Raw genomic sequence first — 24,308 nt, forward strand, 5'->3', positions numbered from 1 at the left:
CAAGAGAGGGTGAACAAAGAGGGAAGTGTAAAGATAAAAAGACTTCAAGAAAAAGAGATTGCAAAAAAGGAGGGCAGCAAGAAAAGAAAAAGAACTGGGAAGGGAGATAGAGAACTAAGGGCCTCACTGAGCAGTGGAAAAGGGGGCTAGAATGAGAAGGTGCAACAGAGATTCCAAATGAAATAGTAGGCAGACAGAAAAAGAGGCCTCAAATATATTAACAATTTCCAAACACAGGATAGGTAGGGAGAATTGAGTAGGTAAGTAGCCAAGGGAGTATTTTTTTAATTTGCGTTTGTTCTTGTCCAATTGAACATTTGTGAGTATGCATGTGATAGAAGAAGAGAGAGAGAATGACATAGCTTGGATGACTTTGTGGTATACAGGATATCTGGAGGCGATCCTTGCATAAGTTGAGGATCACAAGCATATTGTGGCCCGAACTGCCAAGCCATGTCTTTCCTGGACCAGAAGCATCCTAGGACCGGTTTCTGGCTATCAGCCGTCTTCAGCCAGGATAGCTTGACTCCAGTGGTGTGGAGAGCATGGGACTCACGTCTGAGCATACCCATCCCACTCGGGGTGACAAATGCAAAAACAGCAGTTGATGGACAGAATGCAGTACAATGTCATACCTGATATACCTTTCTCAGACACCTTTCTCAGTAACATGTATATGCTATGGAGTCAGCAGCAGCTACTCTATGGCTTTAATGAAGTTGCACCAACCATACCAGGAAATGCACTTTTTTGTTTGAAGAATCTCCACATATTTTATCAAATGAATGGACCATTGAATTATGTTTTATTTTAAATATATTGTTTTTGGGGTGGAAGATTGGTGATAGAGAGGTGAAGGTAATTTGGGTGATCCAAAAGTATCATCTCTCTGTGCACCGGGTACTGGAAGGATATACAATGTGCAGGGCATGGCATCTGGTCGCTCTTTGTGCCTAAAGTCCACTTCACAATGATACAGAACTAGCAGAATGTGATATAAGAGTACAGGGCAGGGGTGGGAGTGTCACATGCTGTGTCATGTGCCCAGTTCCCATAACTCATTAGTGAAGGCCTGCTGACGCTGGCTCACACGTCCTTGCCCCAGATAAAGACTATGTGCAATAGTTCTGAGGGTAATAAAAACTAAATGTTGGATCTGACCATCGGTCCTGTGCTCAAATCCTGAAGTGCCCCTCCAAACAATGTGCAACGAGGGTGCAGAGTGCAATGAGGCTTGGAATTCAAAAGGGTTTTTAAAACCTCCAATAAAAACTACCTTTGTTAAGTTATGAATAGGCATATTCTACTCAGAAAGGCACACCAGGTTTGTACAAGAATGTTCACATTTGTTTCTGTCAAAATGCAAAAAGGGGCGGATGCTATGGATAGCAGCATTATCCAGCTCCTATATGGCACCATGCAACAGTCGACTGAAGATGACAATTCTGCCCCTGTCCCAGTCCGCCTGGCAACCCTCCTCCACCACTCCTCTCTGCCAACCCCACCAGTCCTCTTGCTGACACTTTCCGACTTTCACAGAGCACATGGAAAGCGTCAGTGATTCCTTCCCCACAATAGGGTAAAATTGCATGCTAGGGGACCCGATATCTTGAGGTCCATGTGTTTATTACCCATTCTCAGGAAAAACTGATAATGGTTAGAATTTGGTTTGGGGATACCAGTCAAAATCGGAGATTCCTGACCCCCAGTATCCCCACACCAAATTCCTGACAACTCATAAAGAGGGCAACAAAGTCCACCTTCCATTTGTTTTTTAAATAATCTTTTGTGTTATGCATCATTGTCCGTTTCTAGCTTGTGAAGCTTACCTATTGGAAATAGAAGGACTCAACCCTACAAACATTTGGAATGGGCACAATTTCTTTTCTGAAACATCAGCAGTTTCCCTACAACAAAAGCATGGCACACCAGTATGCTTAATTGCAGAGGAGCAGGAAGATAGTAATGTCGCATATATATGTGGAGAAAATGCAAGATCCTGCCGTTTAGAGACATGCAGAACACACCCTTGGTATTTCTTATTATTCCCTCAGCAGCACAAAAATAAGTTGCAGGTGGCTGAGGCAAACATGATCACATGTAGCTGTAACCTACACTATGTAGGCATGACTACTAGATAGATCAGCACGAGAATATGTGAGCACCGTAGCAATATCATGTGCCATAGAGCAAGCACACGGATGACGGCACACTTTAATGAAAGACACGCCAAATGACATGCGATGGGTAGTGCTAGAACATAAGACACATGTGAAAATGTGGAACAGAACCTCCTGGAAAAAGAACAAAGATGTGTGTTGAAATTGCACACAGATATTATAGCCCTGAAAGATAATATCCCATGGGGACAGTTCACAAGATGAACTACACTATGGGCACATTGGTGATACAGATATAATAATCCCAATACCACTCCGGGCCTGTTTTATTTACATCTCAGATGAGAGGACCGGACGGTACTCAATTCACCTCCAAGAAAAGTTCCCACGAACAGACTCCCACGTGAGACCCCAAATTGCTTTAGTAATTCCACTGGCATGATGCAAGGAACTTACTGAACGACTGCATCCACAACCACAAAAAGCAACAGCCTAAATCCTACTGCCACGCTGTCAAACATAGGCTTTGGAGCAATGTCCCTGTAGCGTTTACCCCAGAGATGACGGGACTCGGCGTAGGGGGTAAACAAGAGTCTTTATTAGGTCCGTAGCTTCAGACACAACAACCTCAGCCACAGCTTGCTGTCACAACAGGTGACAGCCGCATTCACTGCCGCGGTGCTTGCCTTCGAATCCTGTTCGCGGTGACATTCCAAATTATGTAACCGCGAGCAGTACCATCCTCCCAGTGCATAATGAGGGGGGATGAAGTGTGTGGAAGATACCACACATTCCCCTTCCCTACGAACAAAAGAACATCAAAAGAACAAGGTATGCAGTAAGAGGTTACATCATCACATATTGCTCCAAATGTATTGGTGGCCTAGTCACTCTCCGGCTTGTTCTGCTAACCGGGTGAGGGATTGTCCCGTGTACCCTGGGAGGGGGTTCCTTGGCCACCCATGATTTGTTTTCACTCCCTCCCTCCACACTGCTACCCTTCTCAGGAGGACGATACCGCACCACTCTTCCCAGGTTGTAGATCTTCCCTTCCTGGGTTTTTACAGCATTTCTGAACAATTTTACTATCTTTGTAGGCCTGCTGTATTCTGAACAACTCGCCTTGCCGGTGGGTGTTCTGATTTTTATGTCATCCCCAACTTTGAACCCAGCTTCTTGTGTGGAGTGCAGCCTATCAAAGCTTTCTTTCCTCTCTGCCATGGCTATGCTCTGTCTCACTAGCCCCCTCGATTACTTAGAGTGGTCGGACCATCCCTTGTGCCACCCCATCCAACCTGGTGATAGTTTTGTGTTCGGTACCCTCGCTCTGAGCAACTCAAATGGGGTGACGCCCGTCGTCTGGTGTGGCGTGAGCCTATAAGCTTCCAACCGTCTCCACACTCCTTCCTTCCAATTCAGGCCACCGGTTTTTGCCAACTGGATGCTCTCCTTGAGAGTCTTATTGAACCTCTCGACAATTCCATTGGTCTCGGGGTGGTACAGGGCGCAACGTTTGTGTTTGATTCCCCGCTCTTCGAGGAAGTCTTTCATTTCTTTCGAGCAGAGTTGAACCCCATTGTCTGTGAGTAGACTGCTTGGTAGCCCCTCTCTGATGAACAGTTCTTGAAGGAACTCAATGACAGTCTTCGTCGTGATTTCACTTACTATCTTCAACTCCGGCCACCTTGAGTATAGATCCATAAGCACCAAGATGTAGGGTGTGCGCACCTCTCCCGTCAGAGGGCCCACGATGTCTAACGCCAACTCCTCCCACGGCCCTGACGGGGGTGGCCTACACACCATGGGCGGCGTCTGTTGTCTCAACACTTTGTCGCTAACACTGCACAGGATACAGTCTCTAACTTTTCTCTCGATTGCGTGGTCCATGCGTGGCCACCAGTAGTCTTCTCTCAGCCTTTGTTTGGTCTTGGTGATGCCCAGGTGACCGTCATGAGCTATATCCACAAGATCTTCTCTCACCCCTGTGGGTGGGACCAACCTTGTTCCTCTGAACAAACAATCGTTGACCACTGATAATTCGTCTTTGACAATCCAGAACGGCCGTAGGGCCTCGTCCCATTTATCTTCATGTCTCCACTTGCTCTGTACTCTCCCGCACACCTTGAGAATGGTCTCGTCTGTCCGGAGCGCTTCTTTCCATGGTTCTTCACCTATGGCTCTCTGGATTATCGCGCATACGTTTTCAGTCTGGTAATCCTCCTTCTCCTCCTCCTCTATTCCTTCTGTCTTGTCGCCATCACTCTCCGTCACTAAACGCGACAGGCAGTCTGCAGCAAGATTCCTGGTTCCAGGGACATATTCGACCTTGAACGTGTACTCTTGGAGACCTACAACCCACCGCCTGATCCTGCTACAGATCGCATCCAGGCCCTTCTTTCTGAACACCTCTACCAATGGTTTGTGGTCCGTCCGAAGTATGAACCTTGTTCCCCATATGAAGTCCCTGAACTTGCTCACGGCCCAGAACACCGCCAAGGCTTCTTTTTCGATCACTGAATAGTTGCTCTCTGACTTCTGTAGTGATCTCGATGCGAATGCTATTGTTTCTTCTCCGCTTGCTCCTACCTGAGTGAGGCCTGCTCCTAGCCCCTTAGCACTAGCGTCGGTGGTGACTACGGTCACCCGATTGGGTATGAATGACTTGAGGTTGGGAGCCTCTGCGAGTGCTCTCTTCACGGCCTCAAACTCTTTTTGGCACTCCCCACTCCAGCTGAACGTTGTTTCCTTTTTTAGCAATCGGCGTATTGCAAACGTCCTTCCAGCGAAGTTCTGCACAAATTTGCTGTAGAATTCCAGCATTCCCATGAATGACTTTATTTAGTCTTTGCTCTGCGGTGGCATCAAATCCGTTATGGTTTTTTCAAGTTCTGCTTTCGGACGGATTCCTTCTGCTGTCACTTTGTGCCCCAAAAAATCCAGTTCCTTGCAGCCAAACTTGCACTTTTCTCTTCTCACCGTCAGACCTTGTGACCTAAACCTGGATAGAACTTGTCTCAACCTCTTGTGGTGTTCCTCATTGTCTTTTGCGAATACCAGTACTTCATCCTGGTAGCACATTACCCCTGGTATCTCTTTCAAGATGTTGCACATGAGTCGTTGGAACACTGCTGCGGCCGATACTAAGCCGAAGGGCATCCTCTTAAACTTGAACGCACCCATGGGCATCACGAACGCCGTGAGCTCCTGAGACTCCTCATGTAGCTTTATCTGGAAATAGGCCAAGGTGAGATCAAGTGTTGAGAATACTTTTGCGCCTTCTAGCATGCTCATCATCTGAGTGATGTTGGGCAGAAGGAATCTGTCGACCACGACCTCTTTGTTCAGGGACCTGAGGTCAATGCACAAACGAACTGACCCATCCTTTTTCTGAGCTGCTACAATTGGCGCCAACCATTCCGTGGCCTCCACAGGTTCGATGACTCCTGCTTTGCACAGTTTTTCAAGTTCAATCTTCACTGCTTCCTGGATTGCTATTGGTAGTTTCCTTACTTTAGCTACAACAGGTGTCGCGTTTTCCTTTAGTTTGATCTTGTGGCAGTAATTCTTCAAGCATCCTAGTTCTTCTCTGAAACCTTCCTTGAACTCTGTGACAATATCCTCCCTCGTTTCTTGCACTTCTTGTATTAGGATTTGAGGATCTTTGTTGGGATTTAGATAAACCCCTAATTCTTTCTGTGCCTGCCAGCCCAAAATGTTGTCACCCACTGTAGATACATAGATTTTTAACACAGTTGCTCTATCCTTGTACTCTACTGTGTCCCAGAAGTAACCCTTCATGGAAATTGGATGACCTGCATAGCCCCCAGGCCTTACACCCATCCTGTTCAATCTAATCTTTCCCCTGGACACCCGTGAAAATTCCTTTGCGCTGATGATCGTTATTCTTGAACACGAATCAAACAATGCTTCTACTTCAGTGCCTTTTACTTTTATGGTGTCTTTGGGGTTGCTGACCTGATCTCCACCTACTTGCAGCACTATCTCATCACACACTGTTTTGTCCTGTTTTTGCTCTGCTTGCTAAACCCCTGACCACTCCTGCAGTACTCCCTAAAATGGCCTTTCCTCCCGCACTTGTTACGCATGAATTTGAGCACGGGGCACTCCTTATCGTTAGCCATGTGTCCTTGCTTCCCGCATCTATAGCAGGTACCTTTGAATGACCACCCTGTCTTGTTCTCCTTCTGCTCTTTCTGGACTATCTTCTGGCCCTTGACCTCTGACACCCCTTCACATTCAGTCACGACCTCGCTTACTTTGATTTTGCCTTCGCTTCTATTCCCACCACTGTCCTGCTTTATCTCGCTCACGCACTGCAACATGTGTTCCACCTGTTTGGCAAATATTAGGACCTCCCTCAGGGGCGGGTCATCTTTCAGCCACAACTCCTCCCGTATGCGTTCTGTCCTACACCCTAACACAAACTGGTCCCTTATTCTCTCTTCGCATGCACCCCCAAACTTGCACGTCGCTGCCAGTTTTCTTAGATCAGACACAAAATCTTCTACTGATTCCCCATCCTTCTGCACTCTCTTCACGAAATGGTACCTTTCCATTATGGTGCTGGTCTTAGGAAGGAAGTGTAAATCTAATTTCTTAAGGCTAATTTCTAACTCATTCAACCCTCTCGCTTCCTGCGCACCTAGATCTGGGAGGAGTTCCAACACCTCTTCCCCCTCTGCTCCTAAGTAGTATGACAGTAAGGCTACTTTCCTATCTAACCCTAGGTTTGGCCCGCATACCGTTGCATGATTCAAAAACACCTTTTTCCACTTTTTCCAGTGTATTGCAGGCTCCCCAGGGTTAGACTGAAAAAAGGTGGAGGTGTCACACTCTGCATCTTATACGCTGTATTTGGGAGTCTACTCTGGGCAATGTAATCATGTGCCCTAGATGCACAACGGAATAGCGTTGAATGCTAGCAAAATACTCCCTCAAGGAACACAAAAGGAGTAGAATTAGATCCCTGCACACATCACCCTATGCACAAGATTAACCATGAAGCATTAACTGTTGGATGAGAATTGTGAAAGAAAGTCATCAAATTTTTTTTCTACATTTTGCATTTTTACCCCACCGAGATAACTGTAAGCACTTCAATGCAAAAGGCAGGATAGAGGTTACTCTAACCACACACACCAAACACCTATATCACAGTTTCAATACGTTCTGTATGCTCCCCACAGTTTCTTGCTGCAAGCTCTGACGACAATAAGAGAGGTTACTACTACCACTATTAGGTACCCTAGAGGAACAATACACAGTTCTGTCTATTTCCCAAACCACCTTTCATCAATATATATAAGTAAGTGGGTGCAATGTACTTCGGAGCCCACAAGATGGCACTGTTGTTCCTCGAGCTCACGTTCAGTCAGGCTTTCCTCTTTTGGATTTCTAGCAGAATCAAAGCTCTTTTCCGTGTGGCAGGAAGTGTAACCAAAGGAACGATGAGAACAATTTCTCCACACAAGTCAGTCACGATACAATCCCTAAAAGTGCTTGTTCTCCGTGTTACACTCCAAAGGTGGATTCCCAGCGAGTCATGCGCAATGGTTGGATCCTCAAGCTGGCTTGTACAGATAAGTTTCTACAAGTTCACACAGAGTACGATTACACCGCTTGTACTCTCACTTTGTGCCACACAACACAGCTACTCTTTCACCCGTTCTTTTCCGCCTCCCACGCCGCGCTGTTGGGATGGGGTATTCTCCCTCACACGATCACAAAAAGCTCGTAAGGTTCATTGCGATAGTTGTTTTATTTTTTTTTCTTTAACTTGTCTTGCAAGGATAAGCTTCTGATGTGATTTATTGCCTCCGTTAACTGTCTTTACGCTGCATTAGGTCCCCACAAAAGCTCTGTTCGGCTGCGCCTCAGTGATCCACTCCGCCTCCCACGTCGCGCTCCTGAGATGCCTTCTGATGTGCCGCTCACAACCAGGAGGCACAATTAGACGCGCTGAATATCGCTGCTTAAGCTTGCAGTTACTATGCTTTCACCAAGCACGCGGATTCTAGCGCTATTTGCGGTCTGCACAGGCACATCGACAGTCTTGGTATTCTTCCCTTAAAGTCACTTACTTCAGGTCTAATTTTCCCCTGTGTCCTTTTTTCTGCCCTACTCCGCACTGCCCCAGACTCCTTCTTCGCCGAGTCCACTTGCCACCGCACTTACACAGCTGTCGCATAGGCACAGCTATTCTTCCGCTTCGTTTTTTCTCTCACTCACCGCTGTTCTCTTCTCTGCCAGTGTGACCTTTTCCAACGTTCATGAAGGTATTCCTCTTCTCAACAAGTTCGCACCAAGTTTTTTTTTCCTTCCTTCCGATTTGTGTATTGAGGTCGTTGTCGTGCTTCTCCCTCGTCGCCAGTGTAGCGTTTACCCCAGAGATGACGGGACACAGCGTAGGGGGTAAACAAGAGTCTTTATTAGGTCCGTAGATTCAGACACAACAACCTCAGCCACAGCTTGCTGTCACAACAGGTGATAGCCGCATTCACTGCCGCGGCGCTCGCCTTCGAATCCTGGTCGTGGTGACATTCCAAATGATGTCACCGTGAGCAGTACCATCCTCGCAGTGCATAATGAGGGGGGATGAAGTGTGTGGAAGATACCACAGTCCCCTCCCAGGTTGACACCACACTAACCACACCTCAATTGATAATTTTTTAACTAAATATTGGAGGTGGACCTATTCAGGCCTTTACTTCCAATATGGCGCACAAACCTTGCAAATAATGAAATGGCCATTAACCTTGGTTCATGGTCTTTTTTTCATGTTCTCTTTTTGTCATAGTCTTTTTTCAGTTGCGGTAATCACCTAAAAAAATGCTGACAAAAAATTATTATTTACTCATGCCACAGTTTTACAATGCTACTAATTTAATTTGAAAAAAAATCCAACCCTGAAAATGATCCTCCCAAAATGGTGCAGACAAATTTCCGAAACCAGGCGGCCATTTTCTTACAACCGCGGTCTAGTCTTCACTTATATATGAGCATGACTGGGCTTTTCCTGCCAGTATTTAAACAACATCGGGCTGAAGACATGCTAATATGCGGTCTGCCCGGGTACGAGTAGGTGTCATTGGCGGAGGAGTGCTGAGACAAGAAAGATCTTTTCTTCCCTAAACGGAAAGCAGGATCCCTGATAAACGCTTTTTTTTCCTCCAGGCCACACCATGGGGAATAGCTAACCAGTATTTTGCATTTACTCATGGCCCTTCTCTTGACTCAAATACTTTATATACAATCTTCTAGGGTTACTACAAGCCCCTCCACCCTGGCAGTCCATGAGGCAAAGCGTTGCAAAAACAGAAGTATGTAATTACAAATTGTGAACAGTATGTTTATATGTTTGTTTTGTCTTGTAATGTTTGCTCACAAGTGTTTCTTTCTTTTTATCAATGTTTTTAGCAATTAACCATGTTTTCTTGCAATAGAGTAGTCCATTGTGTTTCAAGGTGTCACATTGGATACAAGCACTAATTCAATATTTTTTACTACTAAGGGCACCAACAAAAATTATGAAGGAACGCATTGATTTAAGCACTGCATATGGTTTGGGCCTGCCCACGTTAGAGGTGGGCAGGCATCATGTACTAATCTCTTTGTCACTTTATTTCCTTGAACAGATACTAAGAGTCTGATTTCATCTGTATGTATTAAATTTGGTGCTCACACATTAGGTGTGCATCTGTTCATTGTTATGGTATTTCTTTAGTATAGGATAGTTTTTCTCACAGAATGGTATGCATTGGGTTGGTCCACATGTGGTCCTGAAGAAGAGGTTTAAGGGACACCACGAAACATGTTGACCAAATACTAGGGAAAATATACACATAACAGTTACACTTCCTCCCAACTATTAACCCCTTTTGATCCATACCAACTAGGAACAGGAAAAAATGAATCCCTCAGTAGCTAGGTATTTTTAGCATCCCCATCACCACTTCCCCAAACACTGCACTACACATGTTTCGCAAAAAGTGCTTCTACGTAGTTCCACAAGTTGCCCCACGCCCCAGAGAGTTGTGTCTGGGATGGCCCCAAAGATGAAGCATGTCACCTAGGGCAACCATTGGTGAGTGAGGGGACTCAAGAAGAGAATTTTCTCTTCTTAGTTTTGGGGCGTTGTTTTTCACATTTATCATATGCCCTTCCTTCGGTAAGGTTCTCTGATCTGACATTTACAGTTTTGTTAATAACTATACACAGTTTGGAAGATGACCCTAACATCTACCTCGATCTCCCCTCATTTTTGTTTATGAAGCAAACTTTAGGCAATGAGATTGGGACTCCAGTTAATAGTTGTTGGACCTGGCCTGCTCAGGTGCGGGTGGCATGACCTCGTAGTAGTTGGCAGCCATCTTGTTTTAGAAGCTTTTCGATCCATTCCCCTTATTATTTATCTGACCCGGGGAACATAGGAGAAATATGAGACGGACACCCCTAAATTCAGAATTACGTGATACACTCTTTTGGAAGAGTGCTCTCCACCTCCTAGGTCTAGAAATAGGACTTCTGGACTGGGACTATCTTCCAGGCAATCTAGCTGGACGATACTGCTAGGATGTGTATTCCCCGTCTGGAGACAGTGACAGTGCCTGGGGAAACTCCGCCATCTGGTATCTGCTGTCTTCCCTTTAGATTAGAGGGGAGGAGTAGTTTCGGGGCTGCGCCCTGGCCCCCACAATACTGGCGCCGCTTCCTGCTGGGCGGCTGACGACCCTGACTTCCTGCTTCAAAGGATGAGGTGGCCCATGACGGGAGCTACCCCCAATCGGGCCTAAGGGAGGGAAACCCCCGGCCTACATGAAAGGAGATCAAAGACATTTTGAGGGATAAAAGAAGGACACTGGAACTAGGGAATCAGATCTGCTAGGGGAACCTCCGAAAAGGTACCCCCGGGAGCCCTCCTGAGGCACGACGAGTGTGCCCATCGCCAAGAGCCCTGCTGACGCTGTCGCGGCTCCAAATCTTCGCTATCCACAAGGGCCCTGCTGACGCTGTCGCAGCTCCAAATCGTCGCTATCCACAAGGGCCCTGCTGACGCTGTCGCGGCCCTAAGCCTTCGCCATCACCTGAGCCCTGCTAACGCTGTCGCGGCTCCAAGTCTTCGCAATCACCAAGAGCCCTGCTGACGCTGTCGCGGCTCCAAGACCTCACTATCCCCAAGAGCCCTGCTGACGCTGTCGCGGCTCCAAGACTTCGCTATCACCAAGAGCGCTGCTGATGCTGTCGCGGCTCCAAGACCTCGCTATCCACAAGAGCCCTGCTGACGCTGTCGCGGCTCCAAGTCTTCGCTATCCACAAGGGCCCTGCTGATGCTGTCGCGGCCCCAAGCCTTCGCCATCACCTGAGCCCTGCTGACGCTGTCGCGGCTCCAAGTCTTCACTATCACCAAGAGCCCTCCTGACGCTGTCGCGGCTTCAAGATCTTGCTATCCACAAGAGCCCAGCTGACGCTGTTGCGGCTCCAAGTCTTTCCTATCCACAAGGGCCCTGCTGACGCTGTCGCGGCTCCAAGCCTTTGCCCTCACCTGAGCCCTGCTGGCTCTGCCGCGGCTCCAAGTCTTCGCTATCCACAAGAGCCCTGCTGACGCTGTCGCGGCTCCAAGTTTTCGCTATCCACAAGAGCCCTGCTGACACTGTCGCGGCCCAAAGCCTTCGCCTTCACCTGAGCCCTGCTGATACTGTCGTGGCTCTCAGCTTGCCCCACCACCGAGCCTGCGGACGCTGTCGCGGCTCCAAGCTATTACCATCCCCTGAGTCTGATGGACATTGTCGCGGCTCACGTCTGTCTTCCACCTGTACTGATCAGCAGCAACATAGGGTGCTTTCCGCACTCCTGCCCGCACTGCTGAGGGCGTCACGAACTGTGAGAACTCCACGTCGAGTACCCAGTGTACTCCTGCCCGCACTGCTGGTGCGCCACGAACTTTGAGGACAGAACCAGGAGTACAAAGCCTACTCCAGGCCGCACCGCTGGTGCGCCACGAACCCTGAGACTAGAATCACAGCCTCATCGGAGGTACTGTGGGTTTGATGGTTATTCACCTACTGAGAGAGTTATATAAAGAAGTCTATAATTTTACTAGAACTCTGTGTCATGTCTATTTTATCGTGGGTCTCCTCGACCACTACGTGCAATCCGAAATACTTGGCCCGCTAACTAAAGAGAATAAGCCTGCCTGCCCTCGCTACCATCCTCCCAAGGAGAGCAGGCGTTATTTGGGGAAGGGCCCCTCCCTTCCTGTACGTGGGAGTGGGGTTCCTACTGGATTGGGGTGCGACCCTCAGCCAGGTGGGGGTTCCATTTCTAACAATAGTCTTTCGGCATGATATGCATGCTCATTGCTAATCACTTCAATATTTGCCATCATTCTTCTTTAGTTGTAGTGGCCATATGGTTGTCATATGAAACCTAAAAATGGAGGGGCACATTTAAGAGCCCCTTTACATTGCTCCTGCACCATGCAATGTGGTGCAAAAGTGATAACGCAAATAGAAAATGAGATTCATGAAGCCACGCAAGACAAACTTGCATGGCCTTGAGTGGCTTCATAAATCTTGAGTAATGCAGCGCAGCACACATGTGTTGCATTACTCTGTGTCAGGGAGGTGTATCCATGGGTGTTCCCATGCAACATCCATGGATTTTGATGCATTCCCAGATTTACCAGAAGTGGTAGACCTGGGAATGCACTAAAGACCTACGTCTCCCCAGGTGAGGTGTAACAAGGGGAAATATGTTTATTTCTCCCCGATTTTCCTCTTTCCATGTGTTCTGCATTCTGCAGCACATCTAGGAAGAGGTAAAAGCCTCACAGGATTATTTTTGTGAGGAAGGCACCACTTCCTGCACCAAAACAATCTCCTTACAATGCAGGCACCCTTGCACCTTGGGGTAAGGGTGCCTGCATTGACACTAGGCGGCCAAAAGGGTGCGAGCACGGGAGAAAAGACAGGAATATATTGTTGTGCCTTAAATAGGGTGCATTCCTGTCACACAGTGTAGCATGGCAAGGTGACTTGCTGCGCTGTGTGATTTGGCTATACATTTGGCCCTAGTACTATTCACCAGTTATTGTGGGCAATTAAACTATAAGCCCACCCCACTGCGCAGCTCAATCACTCACACACAGCATAAGCGATTACATCACTGGTTGGCATCCCATACTTAAACACCATAAACATAATTGACTGCATAACTTTGTTTCCTCAAAAGCACCAACATTTGCTGCCTTGAAATAAACATTTGGCCAGAACTCAACACCTATGGTCTGGACAGGAACAGTACAACAGTCATGCTCAGAAGGCTAGAAATACCTGGTGCAGCCTGTGGGCATGCTCTCTGCTCTCCAAAGATACTTAAGCTGTGGCCAATGGCTTCCCAACTGCAGCGTCTTACCAGCCAAGGTACTGGACAATAACCAAGTGACACATGGAGAGCAATTTTGTAAGAATGTATTCTATTGTGTGTAAGTCAGAACTCAACAATCTAAGCCTGCCTTTCACTAATCTCTCCAGCGCTTACATCACAGGCCTAAGGTGTACATTGGAACCAAAATAGTTCCAGCATTTATTTATTTACAAGACACTATATCCCCCTCTTCGTTAAATAGAAAGTTGCAACTTTTCAAACTAAACAAATGAATAAACAAATAAATACATGAATCAAATGTCCTGATTGGGCCTTTGGAAACCGGGATCTGGCAATCGAAGTGTCAGTGAACTGCACAGGTGAGGTGGAATCATCGGTTGACAAAGAGTCATCAACAGTCTGTCTGGACCTTGTCTCTACATTTGATGAGTGATGGGCCACATGTCGAAAATGAGAGGACTATCTTGTAAGGGACTTCCCAGGACACGGGGCAGTCACCATGAGTCCTTTGGTGTTAGTGATGGTTAAAGGCGCAGCCATGAAAATGAGCATAAGACTTTCTTTTTCTGTGTTGTTTGACAAGCACTGGATCTCCTCTTGTAAAGATGACATCTCGTACATGGGAGAGCCTGCGGGATAAAATCGATTTCATGTATTTATATTAACCTTTTGTGTTAGCACCATGTATCTATATTCACATGTACATCATAAAACACCTTAATCAGTTATGTCAATGCAGGAACTTCCTTTTTTCCTCTCTTATATTGGATTTCTTTTGTATGCAGACTGCGAACCAAACCGACTCCCTTTTGTGTACATACGCATTAGACTCGAATGGTGGTCACGTGCCACCCTTCCAGCAGCCGAGTAAGCCCTGGTAGTTGAGTTATACAGACAGCTGAATACATACTATCCTTTCTTGTTCTGGAACGCAAGGTCGCATCTGGTTTCAGAGGTGATAAGCACATTCCTGGAGGTGTCGTACCTGTGCTCCCAGGCACCAAGACGAAAGGGAGTCACTCCTCCTGAACCTCCCCAATAATAGCAGCAGCAGACTTCTAAATGAGCTTTGTATCCTATATAAGGTCTTTCCTTTTACTTACTGTGTCCACCAGTAATTCTCTATGTACGGTGATCTCATGTAACGCAATGAAAGTATATATGCCATGTATTGAGTGTGAATCGGCAGTCTTCTCCACGCACTGGCTTGGTGACGTCGGAGGGGCTCCTCTAAACAGTATTGATTGTCTAATAAACGATTGACTTTTCTTCACTGCCAACTGATTGATTATTTGGTAAGACGATAAGTGGGGCTATTGGTAGGTATAGCTCCTTAGATTATTTTTCCAATACTTCAGTTGGCGACTCGGGTGGGACTCCACGTTTAGGGTCGTTCTCCCGTAATACGGGGTAAGAAAGGACAATCCAGGGGGTACTCTGGTCGAGGGAATGGACTGATTAAACGATTCTGGCCGAACTCCGCTCTCACGATCAGAGTGCCCCAGCAGCTAGTGACCCCTCACCGGAGTCCTACGGGCGTAACCCAGGAGCTGACCATGTTGGTCTTCAGGAGTGGGCAGTGGAGAACACGCAATCATACCTGTGTGCACCAGGTGAGTGTATTGGTTTGGTGTTTTTTGGATTACGCTGTGGAGCGGTGTTTTGAAACAGTTAACTGTATTTGACTGGTGGTCGGTGTGCCACAGAGAACTTTGGAGGTCTGACTGGGTGGCATTGAGGCTGCACGGGCAGATGCTCCACGGACTTGTTTGGTGAATAATAGATGTTTTCGATCAGAAGCCTTGGTGTGGCACATGTGGTATGCACCCGGCCGGACTGGTCTCCGAAAAGCCCGTGGTTGCAACTGGGTAGCTTTTTGGACACATCTGAAGCGGCGCTAAGGCAGCAGGCTCAGTTAGAATAGTCCAGGAGGTGAACCAGGGAGACTACAGAATGGTCTGTAGGCTGGTCTGTGGTTAATTCCTGTCTGATGGCCCCTTGGTAGTCTACGGACTGCCTGCTTCTGGTATCTGTCGGTCTGGTGGTTGGAAATCTACGACTTCTCAACGAACGGGAGTCGATGGACTCCGTTCTTTGGTTGTTTGGTTCTGGAAAAGATATGTCAAAGTAAAATATGATATGTTGTTATTCGTCCTTTTATATGACAAATCCTGTTTGAGGAGCGATTGAACTTGAATGAACATGGCCATGTTTGAGAGTGCGTGAAAAAGTGTATTGTTGATCAGCAAATATGTCGTGCTTTAGTAAAATATGTTTTGGATGTTGTTGCCGCCGTAAGAGTGGACGGTTGGATGAAAGCCAGCCTGCCCCATCAGAGGGCAGCCCAAATTTTCATATGTATGTAAAACATGGCCTTACGCCTATTTTGTTTAGCAATTTATGGCATAAGTATACAAAGGATAATGTGGAATTACAATGGCCCTTAACAGGATCATTTGACGAGAAAAAGATACAGTATTTACAGGATCGATTATTCGACAAAAGAAGCCGGCAGGCAATGTTCGATTCTTTAAAGCTGTGGCAGAAAGAGGCGAAACGCCCCCTTATAAGGGAAGAGAAATTACTTAAAGTAAAAAATGGTCAGACTATAACCCAGAAGGCTGTAGCATATGATAGGGAACAAACTGAGAAAAATGTTGAATGTATAGATAGGCAATTTAGGTTACAGATGGACAAAAGATATACAGCTCGGACTGAACCAGAGGATAAAATTGAGGACCTATTGGATGTGCGCCCCCGCCTCCTTATGCCTCGCAACGAGTATACCCAGCAATACCACTAGTAAATGCCCCCACCCTGTCCGTGTCGCAGGCTACAGCATCGGCCATTGCTGCGGCTTCTACGCCCATGGGGTCAGCTTTCACTCCTGTTCCCACAGTACCGGCCATGGCTACATTATTGACCAGTAGTCCGTCCATTTTGTCCCCTGTAACCTAAGCTTCGCTGGCCTCGGCCTGGCCTTCCCTGTGTGCCACGTCAACTCCCATAATGATTGATTCGACCCCCTCCCATACCTCAGGGACTTTGGGCGCTCAAGGCTGTATACCCGCAATACAGTGGGTTCAAAAGAGAGACAGATGGTGATAGATCAAGCATCTCAATGGGTGCGGAATGCCATTTACACAATTACCGATATATGCAGGACCATGCAGGATTATGAACCAATTATGCAGCAATACGCTTTAGAGACTATGGCCAATCATTTAATCTCCCTATGGGAGCAATGTTTCACAGATGGGAGGGCCCCGCAGATCCTATACGACATTGTGGACCGGGCACATAAATTTGAACTAGGTTTGGAAGATGTATATGGGAATCTGGTGACTATCATGAAGTATCGAGAAAGGTTGTTTTCTAAATGCCTGAATTGGGATACTCAACAACCCATGCGGGAAGTACACCCGATCTATCACCGCGAGATCAGAGACTATGCTAATCAAATTACTCAGGCTCGTGTTGAAGCCCGATTCCAAGAACAATGGGTTCATACCCCGTGGAAGAGAAGTGAGGTTCTTTCCCTGAAATCCCAGTTACCTGACCCTCGGAAAAATCCCACTGCTTATTATAAGGAACTCACTGAGGCGCCTCATCGGCCGTAATGACCTTAGCTGATATTGAATTGTTTTTCGGGTTATTGGTACCTGTTGACGTGTTGAGACAGGTGCATGATCATCCTCATGGTAATGAATTGGGAGGAACTTGGGACCAAATTAAAGACTAGGACAAGGACAGGAAACGCAGAGATAAACCAAGACTGGCAATTTTGGCTTTGTCAGGTCGGATTATCACATATATGCATTCTTTAATTCCACCCCGAAAGGTGGATAGGGATAAACTAACTGCTTGTAAACAAAAGAAAGATGAGAGTGTATCAGACTTCTTTACTAGATTTGAAGGCGTGTTTATCGATTTCAGTGGGCAAGATTTGTCAGTAGAAGGTGGAGTAAGATTATTTGTGAATAGGTTTGTGACTAATCTGTTGCCCGAAATATCTGCTCAGCTTCAGGCAACAGAAAGCACTTGGACCACCACTACTCCTTCTGTTATTTTGAGTATGGCCCAATATTACGAACATAGAGAAAACGAGAGTAAAGATAAGTCTGACAAAAAGACGAAGGACCTTAAAACTCAAGTGTTATTACAGCAAGTAGCCAGAGGACGGGGTAGAGAAGCAGGAAGAGAAGGATTTGTTCCAAGAGGGGTGGGAGCAGGACGGGGAGGAGGTCCAGCTGTTACTTTGGGACCAAACCAATGTGCTTGTTGTAAACAGGAAGGACACTGGCGAGCTCAGTGTCCTTTCCTCTTAGCACAGAATGCAGCTGTGAGAGGCAGAGGGAGAGGACGAGGAGGTGTTGATCGAAATGATAATGGAAGAGAAGAAGCGACACAAGGTGAGGCAGGGGGAAAACCCAGAGGGAGACAGTACTATAATGAAGATTGGGGAGCAGAAGGGCCAGATGGGTATTATTACGCATAGGACAGCCACGGACAGAGTAGGGGCCGAGTGGCAGTACCCGTCGATCAACAAGGGCCTTATATTAAAGGACAATTCCTGAGAACTGTTGAGGATTTTCTAGTAGACACGGGTGCAATGAATAGTTTGATTTCTCGTTCACTGGTCCCAGGGGCTGCTCCGTCCGGGAAGAATAATATCTCAGTCTGGTTTTCTGGAATCCCGGTAGTAAGTCCCATTTCTAAGCCTCTCCCGCTTACCATAGGTCCAGTCACGGTGGATTCTCCATTTTTGTTGACTTCACATTGTAGGGAAAATTTATTGGGGCTGGACCTGCTGAAGAAGTTGCACGCGAAGATATTTTGCTCTCCCGACGGAGTGTATATAACTATTCAATCGCCAGGACGGCACACTGAGCAAAGTTTTGCTAAAAATGAACCCCTTCCTCCTGAGTTAGCTATCATTCCATCCCCATTGTGGGTGACAGGTTGGCCTTTTAAATATTCCGCCAGTCTCTATTACCTTAAAACCAAATGTTTGTTTGCCCCGTATTCTACAGTACAAGATCTCACCGGCTGGTGAGAAAGCATTGCTAATGATCATACAGGACCTCATTGACAAGGGTGTAGTAGAAGAAACAGTTTCCAATATTTGTAACAGCCCTATACTACCGATTTGAAAAAGGCCCCTACAGGAAGTGGCCCTTATTATGCTGACACTTATCGTTTTGTAATTGACCGGCGCAAAGTTAATAAGGTGGTAGTTCCTCAATATCCTGTGGTTTCAGATATTACCACCATTCTTACTATGATTCCCCAAACAGCTACGTTTTTCTATGTTATAGACCTGAAGAATGCTTTCTTTAGCATTCCAGTACATCCTGATAGCCGTCACATCTTCGGCTTCTCGTTATCTGGACGCAGATTTAGATTTTGTCGCGCCCCTCAAGGCTATAAGGAGAGTCCTAGTATTTACAGTCAAGCTTTGAAAGTACTTCTAGACAAATTGACTTTGCCTCAAGGAAACGTCCTCCTCCAATATGTGGATGATTTGCTGGTGGCATCAGACACGGAGGAAGGTTGTAAATTATTGTTGCATCTAGCGGCTAATGGTAATAAATGTCTCTTTCGAAGTTTCAATATTGTCGACAGGAAGTAACCTATCTCGGTCATCTACTGTCGAAAGAGGGGAGGAAACTAACTCGTGAACGTGTGTCTACTATTTTTAACATGCCTGTTCCTCGTACTCAACGTGATGTTCCTGCATTTCTGGGAATAACCTCTTACTGTCGACAGTGGATTCCTAATTTTTCCCTTCTTACTAAACCTCTTCTGTATCTAACCACTAAGGTTCTACAGGAACCTTTACCTTGGACTGATGAGTGTCAGGAGGCTTTCGATTATCTGAAAACTGCTCTTTGTTCGGCTCCTGTGTTAGGGACTCCTGACTACCGAAAACCTTTTGTGCTCTACGTACACGAGGTGGACGGTTGTTCGCTTTCTGTGTTAACACAAGGATTTGGTGGTTAGCAAAGGCCTTGCGCTTATTTTTCTGCAGTATTGGATTATTTTGCCAGAGCACTTCCTAGCTGTTTGAGGGCTAATGCCGCAGTGGCGGTGGCCATCCGACAGTCGGAAGGACTCGTTTTAACTTCTGACATCACAGTGATGGTACCACATGCCGTTGACACCCTCTTGAATAAAACTAAGACTCAGCACCTTACGAGTGCACGACTTACCGAATATGAATTAACTTTATTTGCTCCTCATATCACTATCAAAAGGTGTGCCACTCTGAACCCAGCCACGTTACGACCCCTCCCTTCGGATGAACCAAACAATGACATACATGATTGTATATTTCAAAATGAGGAAGAAACGAAGGGACGGGTGGACCTCACAGACACACCCCTATCTGACCCCCAAGGGGAATTGTATGTGGATGGCTCCTGTTTTAAGTTACCAGATGGCACAACGACAGCTGCTTATGCAATCACTACTCTTCATACCATAGTTGAGGCATCTCGAGTTCCCTACCATTCTGCCCAAGCAGCTGAGCTCATAGCACTGCTGCGAGCCTGTGAGTTAAGTGAGGGACTGGAGGTAAACATCTATACTGATAGCCAATACTCCTTTGGCGTGGCTCATAGCTTTGGAAAACTGTGGGCAGAAAGGGGATTTCTCACTTCACATGGTCAACGAATACAACATGGTCCCCTGATTTTAAGGTTGCTAACTGCTTTGACACTGCCTCGAAAGGTAGGGATTGTGAAATGTAGTGCACACAAGGCAATAGTTAATACTGTAGGAGAGGGAAATGCTTTTGCTGATCAAATAGCAAAGGAGACAGCTAGATCCAAAGTGTCTCCTATGTATGTAAGTTCGGCCAGATGGGTTGAGGAGTCTGATATGTTTGATAACACCATGGAAAATGTCCGAGAGATACAGAATGATGCTACCCCTGCTGAACTGCTCCGTTGGGAAAATGAAGTAGGAAGGTTGGATGACAATGGTTGTTGGATTGATTTAAGCGGGAAACAAAGATGGATGCTTTCCAATGCATTCGTTAATGCTGTAGTAGTTATGGCTCATGGAGCCGCACATGTTGGAACAAAGGGGATTTGCGCTTTGTTAGATCCAATTTGGAATAACCCTAATATCGCCAAAACTGCAGCCCATTTAGTTCAACATTGCATGATTTGTTTACGACATAATCCAGGATGGCTGGAATCTGTCCTTGGTGGAAATTTGGCACCTCCGTCCTTACCTTTTGAAGTACTCCAGATGGACTACAGACAGTTAGAAAGAATGAATAATTTGAAGTACGTTCTGGTGGTGGTCTATGCTTTTAGTAAATGGTGGAAGCCTACTCCACTAAGGAAAACACCGCCCTGGCCATAGCCAAAGCCTTGATTATGGAGTGTTTCCCAAGATACGGATTACCTAGAGTGATCTGGTCAGATAACGGTAAACACTTTAATGCAGATCTTATCAGGCATATCTGTAATGGATTACATATCAATCAGAAATGTTATGCCGCTCGGCACCCCCAGTCTGTAAGGTGGGTTGAAAAATACAATGGGAGTTTAAAACTGAAAATGGCAAAAATTCAGGAGAGCACTGGGTTAAACTGGCCCAACGCTTTGCCTTTAGCGTTAATGTCCTTGTGGGTCACCCCCCCATTCCCGGTCACGATTGTCACCCTATGACGTAATTTTTGGGCGGCCGGCTAATGTTGGGGCGTTCCACGACCAAGGAATTTTTGAGAAATTGACCACCCAATGATGACAGATTATTTGTACACCTTGACTAAAGATCTTTATTCTATCCATCAACAGGTGTCGGATACACTGCAGCCCCTGCCGGAGGGTCCCGGACATCGTTTGGAGCCCGGCCAATGGGTGATGGTGAGAAACTATCAGCGGAAATCTAGTCTGGAGCCCAGGTGAATTGAGCCAGTTCAAATTCTACTGGCTACTTGTACGGGAGTGAAAGTGAATGGTCAAAAACATTGGATTCATGTTTCCCATTTGAAGAACGTACCTTTCCCGCTTCCCTTTGACCAACCAAATCCAGAAGGAATTTTTACCCAAGAAAGTGAGAGAGCTCCTTTTGTTGTTCCTTTTTCTGACGCCCAGGAAATTGAGAAAAGGCAAGAGGAAGGAGCATCAGGCACGAGAGGGGTCTCATCATCAACAGTGAAATTGACCCCAGATTCTGTTGCCTCTGTTGATAGTTAAGGAGGTCATGATATATCAGGCATCACGAATGCCACTTCTCCTGCTTTGTTTGTTGACCAGGAGTTAACTGGTCATGTTCGCTATAACCTGCGGCCCAGAAAGCAACGCAGTATCCCTAATAAATACGGCAGGAGATAGGGAAAGACTTGAATACTAAGGCATTGCTAGATTGGTTTGGGGTTACTGAGCGAGACACTGGACTGAACACATTGAGAGCTGGAACATTGTATTGCTCTGTTCAGAAAAAAAGACTAAGAAGTCAAGAAAAGGGCCCAGGTTACAACTGTATTACCACGTTATTGCACAGATCTGTTTTCTCTCTTTTGATGAACGATAGGAGCCTGCCTGTGAGGCTCTGAACGGACACAGGAAAGAAGCACCCTCTGGCATGTTGGACTGAGTCCCTTAGTGTAGTTTGGACTTTTAATCAGAATGTATCCCTTTGGTCATTTTATTCCTGAGGAGGAACGCCCCCTTGCTCCTCGATATATGCCTACATATCTACCCATGTTTTCGTCTTGGACAACACGTGTGAAAGTTGCTTTTGTAGTCACCATTGCAGTATTTTTTATTATAATAATGAGTGTGTTTTTATATTTAGAATTTCTTCATTCTATGCATACTGTATTAGGAACCTCCACTCCACCGACTGAGCATTATTTTCTTACGCTAGCCGCTCACAAGGAAAGGCATCGCCAGACTTATGTTAAAAATGTATTTGTAGAAATGTTGCATCAAAAGCATAGTGCTACTAATACGAAGAATTGTTGGGTTTGTGGTTTGCTGCCCTCAGTGATGCATAGACATGATCTTTTTATTTTATTGCCTATATCTTATTCGGGAAGCTGTGAGGCCTGGTTCAAATTGTTGTCGATGATGTATCTCCATTATACGGTAGATTCATCTCGACACTCTGAGCGTGATTATGAAATGATTTTGGCCTATATAGAAGTACACCAGGGTTTTGATGCACAAGGGAATGATGGAGAAGGATCGCTAGACCCAAATGCCTGCAAGAACTTATATACAGAATATGAGAATGCTACCTGGCTGAAGAGTGAAATCCTTGACTTTGCAGAATTTAATTTTACTCAGTATTTTCAGCAATTTCAGGATTGGAATGTCACTGTTGATAGAGCTATCCCAGTGCCTATACTGAATAGCACCTCGGCCTTTTGTGTACAAGGAACTGGGTACATTTCGGTAGGAGATAGTCATTGTAATTATACCTATCGATTACCTACCTTTAGTAGCCCTCTGTTGTTGACACCTCCAAATGTTTATTTCGTGTGTGGCGAGAATTCCTACACATGGCTTCCCCAGGGATGGACAGGTCGTTGTTACTTGTCACTAGTAAAGAAGTAAGACGCCTATCTCGAGTAGTCGAGAGAGTTATAAATACCACAGCTGGTATACTAACTAATTTGATTGTGGAGCTTCAGGCTACGAGACTCGTTTCACTTCAAAACTGTATGGTGCTAGACGTTATCTTAGCAGATCGAGGAGGACCTTGTCGCGTAATCGGTAGCTCCTGTTGCACGTATATCCCTGACTCCGCCCCTTCTGTCCATTTGGCTATTCAAAAATTGCATCGTTTGGCTTCTGAAATACATGCTGACACAGGTACCAGGTCCCTTTCGGGATGGTTTTGGGGTTTGTTGTCTACTTGGGGTTGGAAGATCCTGATGGTGTTAGCTGGTATAGCAGGCGTTATCTTTACCTGTTGTCTCTGCATACATTGTGAAACTGCTTGTTGTTCTTATTGTGCATCCAAATTAACTTCCTCTGTGACAAGACCGTCTCTGACTAAAGTCAAAACCGAAATGGTCCAACAAGAAATACAGGAGATGATGCAGATTGATGAGGGTATTTTTGAGGACTAATTTCCTTGATTAGCTACATCATGCTAAAAGGGTGGTTCTAAGGGATAAAATCGATTTCATGTATTTATATTAACCTTTTGTGTTAGCACGATGTATCTATATTCACATGTACATCATAAAACACCTTAATTAGGTATGTCAATGCAGGAACTTCCTTTTTCGTCTCTAATATTGTATTTCTTTCGTATGCAGACTACGAACCAAACCGACTCCCTTTTGTGTACATACGCTTTAGACTCGAATGGTGGTCACGTGCCACCCTTCCAGCAGCCGAGTAAGCCATGGTAGTTGAGTTATACAGACAGCTGAATAAATACTATCCTTTCTTGTTCTGAGACCAAGGGTCGCATCTGGTTTCAGAGGTGATAAGCGCATTCCTGGAGGCGCCGTACCCGTACTCCCAGGCACCGAGACGAAAGGGAGTCACTCCTCCTGACTCTCCCCAATAATAGCAGAAGCAGACTTCTAAATGAGCTTTGTGTGCCATATAAGGTCTTTCCTTTTAACTACTGTGCCCACCAGTAATTTTCCATGTACGGTGATCTAATGTAACGCAATGAAAGTATATATGCCATGTATTGAGTGTGAATCGGCAGTCTTCTCCACGCACTGGCTTGGTGACGTCGAAGGGGCTGGATTGTCTAATAAATGATTGACTTTTCTTCACTGCCAATTGATTGATTATT

This window comes from Lissotriton vulgaris, chromosome 10, assembly GCF_964263255.1.
Source record: "Lissotriton vulgaris chromosome 10, aLisVul1.2, whole genome shotgun sequence".
Taxonomy (NCBI): Eukaryota; Metazoa; Chordata; class Amphibia; order Caudata; family Salamandridae; genus Lissotriton; species Lissotriton vulgaris.